The sequence below is a fragment of the Drosophila elegans genome, unplaced genomic scaffold (genome assembly GCF_018152505.1).
Source record: "Drosophila elegans isolate 14027-0461.03 unplaced genomic scaffold, ASM1815250v1 contig_183, whole genome shotgun sequence".
Lineage (NCBI taxonomy): Eukaryota > Metazoa > Arthropoda > Insecta > Diptera > Drosophilidae > Drosophila > Drosophila elegans.
In genome coordinates this window covers 13,376,958-13,391,999 of record NW_024545550.1, presented here as the reverse complement: position 1 = coordinate 13,391,999, position 15,042 = coordinate 13,376,958, and the positions used below count along the sequence as shown (strand labels likewise).

Here is a 15,042-nt window from a genome sequence, read left to right as displayed (position 1 = left end):
TTCCTTTAGTGTTTTTGCACCCCCCTGAATTCCCCTCTCTTGCACTTACATGTCTCATGTTAAATAGAATTTTCGTGCGTTTGTTAATTAAAAGTGTGCATTCCGCAGTGTGAGGAGTGAGTGGAGTGGGGCTTTGCCAAAGGGTTGCAAGTTGCAGGTGGCAGGTTGCACGTTTCAACTGCCAGTTGCCCTTCGATGCCCCCGTTGTGATGCGTTTTTGAGGTAAACCATAAATAATGAATGAAATTAACAGCACCAGTGAAGGGCTGGGAAATTCCCATTTCCCCGGCGTCTGTCGCATGTTAATGTCGTGTGTGGTGTGGCTGCCGCATTTCCAGCTACTCAGCCAATGCATATTTGCCATCCTCTTTGGGCTAGGGCCACAGATTCTGATTCAGAATCCGAAGCAGATGGAAGATGGAAATTTTGTGATTTATTGCCGTCGAGTTGCAGGAATTATGGTTGCAGTTGGAAGACATTTTTAACCATTCGCCGTCGCAGCCTTGAGTTATGGCCAGCATAAATTATGCGCAGCAGTTACCCAGAATAGTGATAAAAGGCAGTCTTTCAAAGAATTGGGTACAAATCGATTGTTACCACCTTTTCCGGGCTGCGTTCATTAATGTTTATGCTGGCGCTTAGCTTTTTTATGAGTGGCCATTCAAGCTAGTTAGTCCTGCCACAGGTTAAGCTCGCATTTCCGTTTCCGGCCATAAAACTTCATTGGGCCACATCAAAAGGGGGTGGCTGGCTTATTTATGCTCTGGCAATTACTCAGCCAAGTCTCGCTGGCACATGATTTGCCAACAAAGATACAAGTTGCAGATACAAGTGCAGCGTAATTCAGACAGCAGAAGATGCCAAACAATTTATTTTGCACTCATGTCTAAGCTGGCGCAAAAATATTCATTTATTTTTGTTGGCAAGCGAAGCAGTCGGAAACCGCAGCAATTAACAAGGATAAGGAAAGGGAAAAATGGTAGGGAAAAGTTGGGAGGAAAGCTGGCTAGCTGTATAGCTGGCCAGTCAAGTGGCCAACTTTGTTGTGGCTCGCAACTGGCACTTGCTTATCTCGCATCGCTGCATTTTCATAATAAACAAATTTTATTTTATAAATGCTCTCCAGCCCGGGGAAAAATGAAGTCATGTGGTCCGAGACCCTAAGCCCCCTTAAACTCAGAGTGGTTATATATACGTATATATATATATATATATCTGGTGTATGGTTAAGGGGGATTGCTTGTCGACTGAGACGAGAACTAATGTGCGTTGCACTGGAAGACAATGCCAACCAACCAGCATCCTCCAACCAGTATGCCCATATCCTGGCCACATTCCCTCACAGTTGAGCAAGCAAAGCAATTATTTATATTTTTGGCTGAGCACTTCTCTCCTGCGGTTTTGTGGGTTTGAAAAGGGGGCAGGGGGGATCTTAGCTCACAGCTCAAAATTAAAGTCACACATCGCAAGGAGTCGGACAATAAAAATGTGCAGGCAACGCAAAACGTGCCAGGACATTCAAGTGGCCAGGACATTCATGCAGTTTATGGCCAAAAACGAAGACCTGCTCTGACTTTGGCCTGCTCTGAAAAGTAGTTTTCATTGTTTTCCCTCCCTACGGTTTTATGTGCCATTCTGAGATGTCCTGCCGTGGTGTCCTGCTCCTGCCGACTGTGGACGACGTCTGTTTTGTTGTGGCCACAAGCAACAAGGACTTCTAATTAGCACACTGTCAGCGGTGGTCGGTGGGAAGGGCAATGGTGGTGGTGGTCGGCAGGACAATGAGACGACAAATGTGCTTAAATGGCCGAGTTGTGGACGCCACTAAAAACTCAACTAAAACTAAAATTGCACGACGAAAGGACGCGAAACGGAAACCGCAAACTGGCAAATGGCTGCCACTGCTGAAGGACATTACCAGCTTTTCGGCTCCTCTCACTCGCACACATGTTCTACCTTTTTGTATGCATAGAAAGCGGTGGCTTTGGCCGCTTGGCAAAAAACCTGAAAAACTGAAAAGAAAGAAAGAAATAAAGAAAAGCGAAGGGGTCTAAGCGCCTGATGTCCAGCCAGAGTCGTCCTGCACTCCTTCACTAGGACCATTATTATGGGAATTTTCATTCTGCCCTTCTCTCGTTTATTTCCATTTTGATTGCAGCGGCTTTTTTTTGGACTGTGTATTTTTGGTTTTTTTCTCGACCCGCTGCCGCTGCCACTGCCACTGCCACTGCCCGCAAATGTATGCAACACATTTCGTATGCAATGGCCGCGGCAGCAAATCCGCAGGATCGCCAAGAGGAGGAGGGCACATGGCTGCCACTTCCGTGCTGGTCGGCGGAAATGGCGGCGTCAGGTCGCCAGCAACGACACCCAGGGCCAAAAGTGAAATCCGAAGCGCCGCTGGAAAACACATGCAGTTGGTGGAGCAGTTGGCCGGGCAGGATTGAAACCAGGCCAGGGAAAGGGTTTCAGAGGTTCCAGCGACGGGCCAATTGAATGTGTGGCTCTGGTTTCAAGTGCCGCCACTCAACTAGCACTTATTGCATGCGACAAACGACAACGACAGCAGCAGGCACAGCACACAGGGCACAGCACACAGGACACGAATGCGAATGATGACGGGATGGGTTGGATGGGTTGGATGGGTTGGATGGGCTGAACGTTCTAGAGCGGAAGGCAGGAAGCAGGAGGACTCTGCTCCGGATGCGGCCGCAAACTTTTGTCGTTTTTTCAATTTCAATTTTTCACTGAAGTGCCCGTCCTCTCTATCGCTCTCGTTTTGGGCTTTTCCTCTCGCCTTCTCTGTCTGCACTTAAAGCAGTTAGCACGATGACCATCATTGGCATATCCATGTATGAATTCAAGCCCATTCCCAGGCACTAAGGCCATTTGCTGCACATGGCGCTGGCTGCAGGGCTGGCAAGGCGTCATGTAATTGTTGCTGGAGCAGCTGGAAGGCTTACACATTACGTTTACGCAACGTTGCGATGAGGATTTTCGGTGCCTAAGCGGCCGTGAAGCCAGAAAACAAACAGAATGCAGAGAATGAGGCGGGGACAGCTGAGATTTAATAAAGTAAATCCAATCTTTTGCGTACTCTAGGCACATTAAGTTCTGGTTTAGGTATTTCAACTTGAGGGTGATAGCACTGGTACCAAATAAAAAAGTATTAGAGTGCTTAAAGAAGGATAAAGATATGAGATGTCAGCAAAAACAATTTTATACTGCAAGACTTAAGACATATTTTAGATAATGAATAAAGAACAAACTTGAACTAACTCAACCAATTTTTCAATTTGTAAAAAAAATTTTAAAATTGTAATTTATTAAAGAACTTAAAATATATTAAAATATTAATTTCATTAACAACTTTGTTTTCAAGTGTTAAAATATTTTTAAATATAAATAGTACCAATAGTAATAGTTTTAATTAAGTTGATTTTCTTGGTCAAATTGTTGAGTTTGCTACTTTAAATTGTAGTTATAAAGGATTAAATAGTTTTATAACAATTTACTAGCAAGGGTAAATCATTTTTATCACTTTATCTTTTTTCTTTAATTTATATACTTTATCCAGTGCCGAAGCCGGTAAACTTCTTAGTAATACCCTTAAAAGTAACTCCCCTTGAAGCCAGTAAAAGTGGAAGGGATGGGATGAGCGGGGACAAGATGGGATGGGCACTCACCTGGTGTCATAACTGCCGACTGCAGAAGTTGGAGACCGGAGTGTGGCACTCCGTACGGCAGACTGCAGTTATTACGGCCGTAAGCGTAACTGTTATCTGTTTTTGTGCCCGGGCTCGTTTTCGTGTCCGTGTTCGTGTTCGTGTTCCTGTTTCCATTTGGGAAATTTCAGAAGTTCGTTGATTCGTTTCTGGATTTTTTTTTTGTGCCTGTTCTTCTCTCATAATTTAATATTTACAAAGTGGAGCAGAGCTGGCAACAGAAAACTGCAAAATAATAAAACGAAATTACCAAAGGGCCCCAGAGAGGAGAATGGGTAGAGTGGAGAAGAAGGCAGGGGGCAGCTGCAGGAAATCAGCGCTGTGCATTAAAAAACGCTTAGGGCAGCAACTTTGTCGCCTGCCAGGCGACTGTCCAGTGTCCACCGTCCTGCTGGCTGGCTGGCATTGTTCATTGACAGTTTGGCTTCCTCTGCCGAATCTGCGCTATTTTCTCTCGAGAGAGAAAAACTCCGCCCTGCCTGCCCCGCTTTTCCCGCTGAGCCTGTCGTGCATTTTCAAATTTGTTTGTTTTTAATTAATTGCACGCGGCGCTGGCGGTGACGATGTGCCCAACAAGCTCATATGTGTGTGGAAAAGTGAAGGGAAATTCGGGGAAAAAGCAAAGGGAGACTGCGTGCTGGACAGTGATTAAGCGAGCCGAAACTCAGTCTGTAATGGCGTTGGCATGCCAGGAGATTTTAGATAAAGTCCCCGGCCTACTCGCTTTTTCTCCGCTTTTCAGCTTTTCCCATATCCCCCTTCGGGCGTGGCGTCGCTCTCAAGTATGCCATAAAAATGTTCGGACTTAATTTCGATTAATTTGCCAGAGTTTTCCCATTGTGTTTTCCCCCGTTTCTCTTTTTTTGTTGCTGGTTTTCGTTATGGCACAATTACCAACACCATCAAAAATGAAATCAAATTGAAGTTTACCCCCCAAAAAGAAACCCTTTTTTCCTTGACAGGCACCGACAGAGACAAATTTGCATAAATTTTAAATTTCAATTTGCAGTCGACGAAAAAATAAAGAAAAATTATGCAAACCAAGGAAAAACAGAAGAGTTCGAGACATCTGCAGGAGGCAAAAAAAAAAAAAACAGAAATGTCGAAACGAAATTAGCAGACAACAAAGAGACTCTCTATCGTTTCCCCCAATTTTTTTCATATTTTTGCCATGCTGACTAGTCAGGCGAACGAAGGACACCCTTTTTTACTCGGCAGCTAACGCACTTTCCCAGCCGAGATGATTGTGTCCTGCTGCCTTTTGCCTTCTGCTTTTTTGACTTTTATCGAAGAGTGAGTTCTCTGTGCGTTTTTCAAACAGGTCCAGCGTCCTTCGTCCTTCGTCCTTAGTCCTGTGTGCTGTGTCCTCTGTCGTTTTACAAATTCTTACACATCCGGTATGGAATCACATGTGTGTGTGTTTTGGTCAGGGCAACAACGGAAAAGGAAACAACTGGCATTGGCATTGGCAGCCATACGACGTTAAGGATAATCGTGATGACAGCATATTTTGTGACCCACAGCCTCAGCCCCTGCCTCTTTCAATTCGATTCGATTCGTTTCGTTTCGATTCGGATTGCTGTCAGTTGGCTGTCTTTAAAACGACATTAAAAACGGCCAAATAAGCTTAGAGGGACATCCAGCAGTCACTTGTGACCCCACCGAGGGCAAAACTAAACGCAATTTAAAATAAATCACACACAACACATAACAACACAAAATGCGGAAAAAGCTACACCCATTTGACTTTGTCTTACAAGTGGGCGTGGCAGTCGCCTCGTGTGACTGCAGATTGATATATCTGGTATGGCTGCTTTAAAACTTCTTGGGGTGACAAATGTGAATTTTATGTTGATTTCTGCCGGAGCAGAGTGAAAAGAGCTTACTCTAATATTTTTTGTGTTTGTTCTGCTCCTCTTTTGCAGAGATGTCTTTTGGGGTCTGTTGGCTTGGCAAAGATGGAAATCTTAATGCAGACGGATGGATGGTAATGGAAATGGAGATGGAGATGGAGATGGCAAAGGCAAAGGCAAAGTCGAGGTAAGTGGCTGAGTTTCTTGGCATATTAAGTTTCCGCTTAGCTGGCAAAAAGTTGGCACTAAACTTCTTTCTTTGTGGTACGTTAACCCTCTGCCCGAGCATACGTGGCGTATACGCAATGAGGACTGACCCTATTAATTGAACGCTTGTTTATTTATGGGCCTCGTTATTTGAGTGCATTCAAGTGTTTTGTACGGCGAATGGCCACGCCCCCTTCTGGGCGCTATAAATTGTTAAGTTTTATCAGCCGCAGCAACACAGGAGGAGCTGCTGCTTCAGCGGTGGCATGAATAATAAGGCAGAGGGCCATGGCCACGCCCACATTCGCATTGCGTGCTCGAGAAGGCAGAAGTAGAGTCCTGTGAGCCACACGCACAATTGAAGCGGAAGTGCGCATTGTTTCCGCTTTTAATAAGAGTCGTTGTTGTTCGCCGTGCGGCTGCATATGCTCGTGCATAATAATAAAGCATGCTGCTGCTGCTATTGGGAAACTCTGTATTGGGAGTCGGTGGCGGGCCATAAATTGCATTAAATTGCATTTAAATGTGTCGGACAGGTTAACAATGCAAGTGGTATCCGCCATAATTGATTGTAAATTAAACCTAACTCCGGCTCCAGGACTTAACGTTAACCCTTTAAGCCACTGTGGCCCTTAAATTGACCGTCGTAATTATTCGGGCATTTCAGCACTCGCCCCAGTCCCCTGTTTAATTTACACGCTTCTGAGCGTGAAAAGGCTGCAGCTGACAGCGAAAAAGAAGGCAAAGTTGGGCCAGCTAGCAATTTGCCGTGCTCTGAAAGGCACTTTTGTCCTCAGGGAGGCGAAAAACTTTAATCTTGTTTCAAGGAAATTTGCATTCCTCTTGTTTTTTTTTTTGCCACGTTCTTGTTCCTTTTGGTTTTGGCATGCCTGTCGACAATTAAACATATTCACCATTCACATTAATTGTGGCGAAAGTTTCGGCCCAAAAACCACCGACCTGCTGTGCCACCTGCGGTGTTCTGCCACAAGCACACACTCAGAAACATTCTCGTTTGTAGGGCCGCCACCGTTTGTAGTGGCGTATACTCAATTTCTTTTTTTTCGCTACTCAGCTGGAACTGACTATGATCTATGGCACTTGGCATGTGTGAAAGAGGGGTGGGCAGGCGGTGGGACACTTAGAGAAAATAAAAATACTAAAATCAAAATGAAATTTGTATAACTTATAAAACACAATAAAATAAAAATAATTGAAGATGCAAGAGAAATAACAAGGCTTTCGAAACTAGAAAAATTGGCGTGTAAAAGTATGTCACAATATATTAAAAATCTTGAAGTCTGCGGAGTAGACTATATTATTTTTTTTATGAAACCCTGGTGATTTCTGTGGCACCCCTAATATATATAATATGTCTTTGACATCACATTGACAAGAAAAAATGGTTCTAATAACTTTGATGCATTGTTTAAGTGCTCCGAACTTTATATTTAATATTCAAAAAACTTTTGAATTATTAAACTCCCAAGAATTAAACTCGCGAACCTTTTCTATCACATCCAAAAGATTTTTTTAATACATAAATAAGAGGAGCTTTTCTATTGCTGACTTTTTCCTGCAGTGTTGCTTCCTGAGGTAGATGACTTTTGTTCTCCACTTGATTAGCATTCGCCTTAGCCATTTGAGTCGCTTTGTGCTGGAGTGCAGGAGCGTGCCTATTGATGCGTGCTAATTGCGAGGCGACTCCACATTGAAGTCCGTGCCAAGAATATCCTGGTGTGGCAGGATGCCACATTGTTATTTGGGCTGGAGCTTCGGCTGGTGTGCATAACAAGGAAATCCGTTTCGAGTGCGAGTGGAGGCTGCAGTTGGTCTTTGTCTTGGCGGAAGTTCTCGAGAGCTCCGACTGGCTTCGAGGGTGCTCTCTTCGAGTGTCCTGTCTGGCCGACTAGATCCGCCTCCATTGGGTCAGCACTGCAGCCGGGCTTATCTGCCAAAGTCCTTTGGGAAGAAGGCCAGCCAAAGGGAGCAAGGACTAACCCACTGACGGCACTTATCAAAACGTTCAATCAATCAATCAATTGTTGCCAACAAAGGGGCGCTCACAGAACAGAACAGAACAGAAATATCTATCATACGCCCATTTGTAGCGACAAAAAAGCAGTACCAACCCAAATCAGCTTAGCCTCAAAAAAAGGACCAGCAGAAAATGGGAAAAAAGGCAGCAGGACTAATACAAAGGACATATGCCGGCCGACATGAAAGCAAAGCTCACTCCCAAAATCGCTGGCTGGTGGCTGGTGGCTTTTGTGTGGCGGCTTTTTATTTGTCCATGTGTTCTGACCCAAAGACCCGGGCCGGAAAAGCCGAGCCAACGGACTCTGCCGGGCCAACAAATCAGCGCAAATCGCCTGGACAAAAAGCGGGGGGGTGGGGAAATCCAGGCAGAAACATTGTCAACGGCATTCCGCATGTCACTGCAATCCAGAACACAGGACTCACCTGCAGTTCGTCTCGTTAAAGGACTCTGCTGCCGCCAACGTCTGACTAATAAGCCAATTCAAAGGAGCTCCCAAATGTTTATCCAATGTGTGGCACATGCATAAATTTGTGCTTACACACATTTTGTCAACATCTGCAGCGAATTCACAACTTGCCAGATACTTTTCTGGCTCATCCCGCACACACTTCGTGAGATTGCGGCAGATATTTGCATATTATGTCTATATGCAAATGATGACGGGTGGCACAAAAAAGAAACGAAGATGACGTGGTACACACGCGGCGTATACGTGATGTGGCTGCATTAACATATCAATCATACGTGGCGCAGCCGGTCCTTCCGTTTCCGAGCAAACATTTAGCCTCAGCTGTATGTATAGTAGATAAAGATGAACACTGTGTCGGCCATGATTTTTCAGCGAAACTTGCGCCATAAATCCGCATTCCACATTGTCAGGCAGTTTATTGAAAAGTTAATTGCCACGCAGGCAGAATACAATAAATTAATGCCAACTAACAACATTGTCAGCGATGGCCACTTCCTACTCCCGTGTCGTGTCGACAATTGTAATTGTTGTGCTGATTGTTTAATTGCGACCATTTTGTGATCAGTTTCCGCTGGCCACACACAATCACACACACACGCTGGCCAACCCAGTTGTTTACAAATAAATAAGCCAGTGGCATGGATTTTCCATACTATTTGGTTAACAAATTAGCCTCTCCGATTTCGTCATCATGCATTTAAATCACTCGCCGCCCGGCGACAATTATTGTCGTACGCTATTTATATTTATATTTATTTTTATCCCATATCCTGCGGCTGTGTTTGCGTATGAATGACATTAAATTGACTTTTTGCAATTGGTTTTTGATATTTTCAAAATATTTACGTAATTGCCGGGTCATAACTTCAAATCAACATTCGTTTCGTTTTCCTTCCCGTTTAAAGAGCAGCCTCAAACTAAAAAAAATAATCGCTGGCAAAACATCTGTGACAACATGGCGCATGATTTATTTGTGCGGGTCCCGCACTCTGCAACATATTCGCGGTTATTCGCACGCTTAAAGCCATGTTTGTTGTTTATTGGATTTTTATTATGTCGCTAAAGAACCACGAAAGACCATTAATTGCATTTAATTAGAAAATATTGGCCATTAGCGGTGGCCCGCTGAAAATTTATGCACTTCCACCATGCATTGTGCAAATGTGCAAATCTGCTAATTTTGTGAGCAGCGAATGACATCATGCTCTGCTCCTAGAGCATATTTTCGCCATGATTTCACAAAGTTCGAAGATGGGAGACCTCAGAGTCCAAATTGCGTCATTCGGTTGCTTCAGTTTTCTAGCTGGCGAAACGAGTTTTGAGCTTGTTTCAATTATTTGCCACGCAAATACAAAAGTCATTTACCATTTGCGGGCAGGGTTGAGGGGTTGCGCGGTTGTGTGGGGTATTTGTCCCATTACCAATTAGATGAAATGGCTGCGCCCTGAGCTCAGCTCTCAACACTCTCTTGCCAGTTTACTCCGGGTTTCAATTTAATGAATATGTAATGGTTGCTGGAGAAAAAAAGTTTCCGCTTATTATCATCATCCCCTATCCCCCGAAACTTGCTTTCCAACAAAGCTTTATCGGGCGGCTTCCTATCTGCTCGGGGTTTTCCTGCTGCTGGCAGCTGCTTCTCCTTTGGATTCCACATTTTTTGGCCATCCCCAATCTCAACTTGTAATTGACGCTGTACTTGGCGGGCTGCATAAAAAATAATTTGATTATTAACTTGGGCCAGGGAGTGCGGGGAATTTAAATATTAATTGAAAAGGCTGTGGGCCCCGCGGGACTTGTTGACTCGTCCGCAAGCTAATCCCCGACTAATCTGGGACAGCTTTTCTCTGCAGACCGACCTCTTAAGTGCCACTGGATTGTCCAATCAATTAGTGGCAGGCGACTTATGTTGCATTTGAATATTCTGTCCCGAGCCCAAGATTTATGCGGCTCATAAATGTCAAAGGCAGCAGGACACGCACCTCGGTTCGCACAATTAATCTTGTGGATGTGTCGGCCATATATAAGTATAGAAGGGGGTGTAAAGTCAATAATCACCCATCACCTGCTGTGAGAATTTGGACAGTTGTTGTGCGGGGGGGTCACTTCTAATAAAATAATTCATTTAAAATTTACAACTCAGAGAGTCGAAATGAAAAGAAGCCATATGTCAATTGCAGTTGCACACGGTCGCATAAACAAGATGGCAGACAGTCAGGGGCAGAGTCCTTTTTCGACTGTTCGCATGGCGAATATCCTTGCCCTATCCCTTTCGCTTTGGCACACAATGACATGTCAAGTGCAAAATGCAAAACTGGACGCCACAGAACTTTTCGCCAATTGTTCATCCTCGTCCTCGTCGGCCTCGCCCTCGTCCTGCGTCCTTAGTTCTTCGTCCTTACCCCCTTGTCCTTGCTGCACCTACAACTTCCGGCCTTTGTTGAAATAACCATAAAATCAAGATAAGTTATTGGATTTGCTGGCAGGAAGCAGGAATAAGCACTTTTTGCCTTTGCCCTTCTGGCCCAGCGACTAGGCCTCGTCCTTTTGCCATTCGCCTCCCATGTCCTTGCCTTGTGTCGTAGATTAATTGCTTTTTTTGGGGTGAGACCGAGAGCCGAGTGCTCCGGACTCCTGGGAAAAAACATTTTTGTGTAATATAAATACGAATTTTTTATTTCCTGCCCTGCGCCGCCTGTGAACTTTTGTGTCCCGACAATTGGCCCAGGCCAACTCCTGTTCCTCCACCAGATCCTGCTCCTGCTCCTGTTCCTGCTCCTGCTCCTGGTAACTGTAGCCCTTCGTTTTCCAGCTGGCTTTTCCCTTTTTGTATAAATAGTGACGCTCACAATGCCGCACTGGTAGTCGGCATGGGCATGGGCATAGTGGCAGTGGGTTGGAGAGGGGTGTCTTACCCAGCTGGAGGCGCCACACAATCAGTTTTCACAGTTCGCACTTGCCCGGGTCCTTGTGCCCTGCTGCTCCCTCATCTCCTCCTGCTGCCTTTGCCTCACTAATGCGATTAAGCCGCTTGTTGTGGCTGTCAACGCGTTGACTGCTCTACTGCTCCACCCCCTTTCCCCCACCTCCTTCTCCTCCTCCACCTCCACCACACTGCCTTTGTAATTCACTTAAGTGTGGCACTCTGGCCTGCGGTAAACGTCGTCCATTGTTGCCCCACTGTTCTCAGGCACTGATCTCTTTAGCATATAACCAGAGGCCAGAGAGGTTTACCTTTGGCCAACTCTCAGATTTTCGGCTTGGCTTTGCTTTAATCATAAATTTCCCACTGACTCTGCCATTGTCCAGTGAAATGGTATGCCCCAACCCCGCCCCGAAAAAGGGGGCGGCCAAAGCCAAGCGAACTGCTGTCAAGTGGACTTAACCTCTTAACTACATTTTATTTGATGACAGTGTGGCGTGTGGCCAATTTAATCACGATATTACCGCCATAAAGAGTGCGGGCGGCTTACCCACTTGGACTCTGTTTTGTTCACTCAAAGAAAAAGGTCGTGTTAATGCTAAAATAATTATGAGAATAAGTGTGAAATGTATTTATTTAGTCAGTCAAAAATAAAATGATTTTTTATATTTGCAAATCATTAATTTAAGGTTCAAATAATAATGGAAAAGAATTTATAGTAGCAAATATTTAAGCATGATTTAAACTTATTTGTTAAATGGGTGTATGTTATATAAAATATATAAATAGATCAGCAATGGTATTTTAGCCTTATTTTGAGTGCTCTTTTCTTTTCAATAATACCAACTCAGACTTGGCGTAGGAGATTGCAATTGTGCACTAAGAGATTTGGGAGGAGGAGGTGACAAAAAAGGAACAGCTGAAATGGCGGCAAGTGTCACAGTTCGGCACGCCTTTTAGGAGAGCCCGTCCTCGTCCTGCCATTTCCCCTTTTTGGCCCACTCACGCACTGGGGCTCTTTGGGCCTGGAGGCAGGAAGTCTTTACGGGCTCACACGCTCATCAGGAAGTCCCGGCAATCAGGACAGCCAGAGGCTGAGGGCTGAGCAGGGCGTAAAGGGGGATCCGGAATGGGCCTGGAATGGCACCAATTGGAGTTTATTAATTTGAGGCCGTGCGTGTCGAGTTGTCGACTTGACTTCAGTCGACTCGAGGTATTTACAATTGTTGTACATATTTCCTTTATTATTGTAATTATATTTATGGGAATGCGAATGAGAATGCGAATGGGAGCTGGGGCTCATGACAATGTTGCGTGCCGTCCCTGTGTTCTTAAAGGGAATTAGCAGCACATTAAACAGATTTTTATTGAGGCACTGCCACTCGAAATAACACAGGGGCTGGGGCACAATTAATTTAACATTTGCAAATGGCCCGAAAGTATGCAACAATTGTGTAAATTCTGCTCATGAATATACCCAGCCTACAACTAATTTCCTACCCACCCTCTCCTTTCCAGGAACACAACTCAGGCACTTCCGCAATGAATGGCTCAACTCCTGACTCCAGAACCGACTTGACTCCGGGATCTTGGCACAACTCGAGTCGGACGCTTCAGGTAATTATGCATATTTAAGCAGTTTTGTCTACAGTTTTACGGGAAGGCGCCTAAAAGGATGCTTTAAATTAATTATTTATGCAAGGTGGGGCTGACATATGCAAACATTGGCCCCGTCCCCCTCTCGAAAGTCAGGTGCGCCTGTCAAGTGGACTCCTCACGAGCAGGAAGCCAACCCGTACGTCTTCTTAATGGGTTTATACTCGCATGCATTTTAAAGGAAGGCCGGGCAGAGGGGCCTGCAAAATTAATAGAGGTTCCTGTTCCGGATAATTGCCAGTCGGGCCTTAAAGTTGCCGTCCTGGCCGCAGAATTAATGTCGCTCTATTAATGCTAATGTCAGAGCATCTTCATCCATCAGTGTATGTCCTTCGTCCTTTCGGTTCTCGTCCTGTCTCTCCCTGCATTTGTCAATAGTCGAGCCAGCGCTTGTGTATATACTATACACGATAATATATATAGCTTTTTTCGGCCCGCTTCCTTTCACAGCCACACTTCAATACACAGCTTTGCTTTCAGCTTAATTGTTTTGCAACTAAACATCAGTCGGACTGGCTTTCATCCTGCTTTGCATTGTTGTCCTCCTGCCAGCAGGAGCCCTCCCCCCGATTTTGTCCCTTTCTGATTCCCAGGGCCTGGCTGAAAGTCGTGTCTAAGTAGCTTTTCTATAAATGACGGCTGGAACGGCGAACGAAATGAAACGAAACGAACAAATCTGTGGCGCTCTTTGAGACTGTTTAACTGGAATCGCAGAACATGGCAACAGAGTGGCAAAAACCAGCTGGAAAAAGGAAAAACTGGCGAGAAATGTTGGGTGAAGGGAAGGAGAAGGAGAAGGGAAGGAGAAGGACCTCCACCGGGGAAAGCAGGTGGCTCTTAAGCTGTTGGCATGGCACGGACGTGATAGCTAATTAAAATGTGTTCAAGGCCAGAGTCCGCGAATTGAGTTTACAATTTATGCCACGCTTTACAAACTCAAAGGGTTGTAAGTAGTCGAGTTACCACAACAACATCAGCCGAGGGAAGATAATAAGCTGGGGAATTTCGTATTGTGTACAATAGACACAAAGGGTTTGGGGCGTTGAAACGTTACTTATAATAGAGATTTATTATGGCCTAGAGGCAATTAAATAACCAGAAGAGAAAGTTGAATTGCGGTATTAAAAAGTTATAATGTCTAGGGAATAAACTTTTTATATTTGTAATGCAAAAATTTGGTAATAGTGGGGAGGTGCTATTTATTGTTATTTAAATTTGTTAATTTTTTAAAAGATGCATACAAACATATAAACAGATAGGTGTAATACAAATGTAGCTCTATAGTTATTTTTTTTTATAATCATGGCTTGTTTTGTAAGGAAAAGTCTTAATGAAATTGATTTACTTACTTGAACGCTGAGAGCTCCATAAAGAACAAAAAACACAACTAACAAAGTTCCTAGCTGTAATTATAAGTAATGAAAGTGTCTGATCGAATCCTTGTGGATTTCACATATTTCTGGACCTGGCAAACCGGAATTCAGACCACACACCACAAGATTTGTGTGAGAAGTCGCCTGCAGTTTGTGGCAGGAATTATAATTCCCAATCGTGGACGAGACCCCGAAACCGAAAACCAACCTTAGACAATGGAACACGTCGGAAATTAGCATAGTTTTAGGGGGCCGAAAGTTTTCTGATGTTTTTGCCAATTTCCGTCAACAATTTACGGCCCAGAAAAAAGGATTCCCTCGAAATAGACAAAACAGTCGGTGGTCGGTGAAAAGTTTTCGGCGAGGGCAACTTTAAAGGCTAAAGGATATCGAGGGCGTTTAATTTATTGATTCGGAGGGCCCGCAGATAGACAAACTTCGAGGCCTCCGAGTGGGTGTGTGTTTGGGTGAGGGTGAGGGTGAGGGTGAGGGTGAGGGTGAGGGTGAGGGTGAGGGTGAGAGTGTGCAAATTTATTCGTTTGTCCCAAATGGCAGTCGAAGGGCTTAACGAGAACATCGAAATCAGCCCGCAAATGTGCGCTTAATTGAACTTTGAACCGAGCACAGATCGAAATCGAATCGAATTTGAAAGGCTCCCGAGTGGAATTTAAGCATTGACTAAATAAACCCACCGAGGAGCCTAAGTAAATTTAACTGAAAAATCTTCCCGAGTCCTGTCTCTTCGCCGCTGTTTTGTGTCCTGTTCTGTGAGTTTTCTCTCTGTTGTGTGTGCTCCTT

At 44.6% G+C, this 15,042-nt stretch overlaps 1 long non-coding RNA gene across 1 annotated transcript in view; it reads left to right on the top strand.

Annotated features, from left to right (window-relative positions):
* Positions 1-15,042, top strand: part of LOC121466857 — a 39,258-nt gene that overhangs the window by 12,293 nt on the left and 11,923 nt on the right. Inside the window, exons 2-3 of the long non-coding RNA XR_005977023.1 lie at positions 5,651-5,765; positions 12,734-12,832. This is a non-coding gene — a long non-coding RNA (uncharacterized LOC121466857). The remainder of the gene's footprint in view (positions 1-5,650; positions 5,766-12,733; positions 12,833-15,042) is intronic.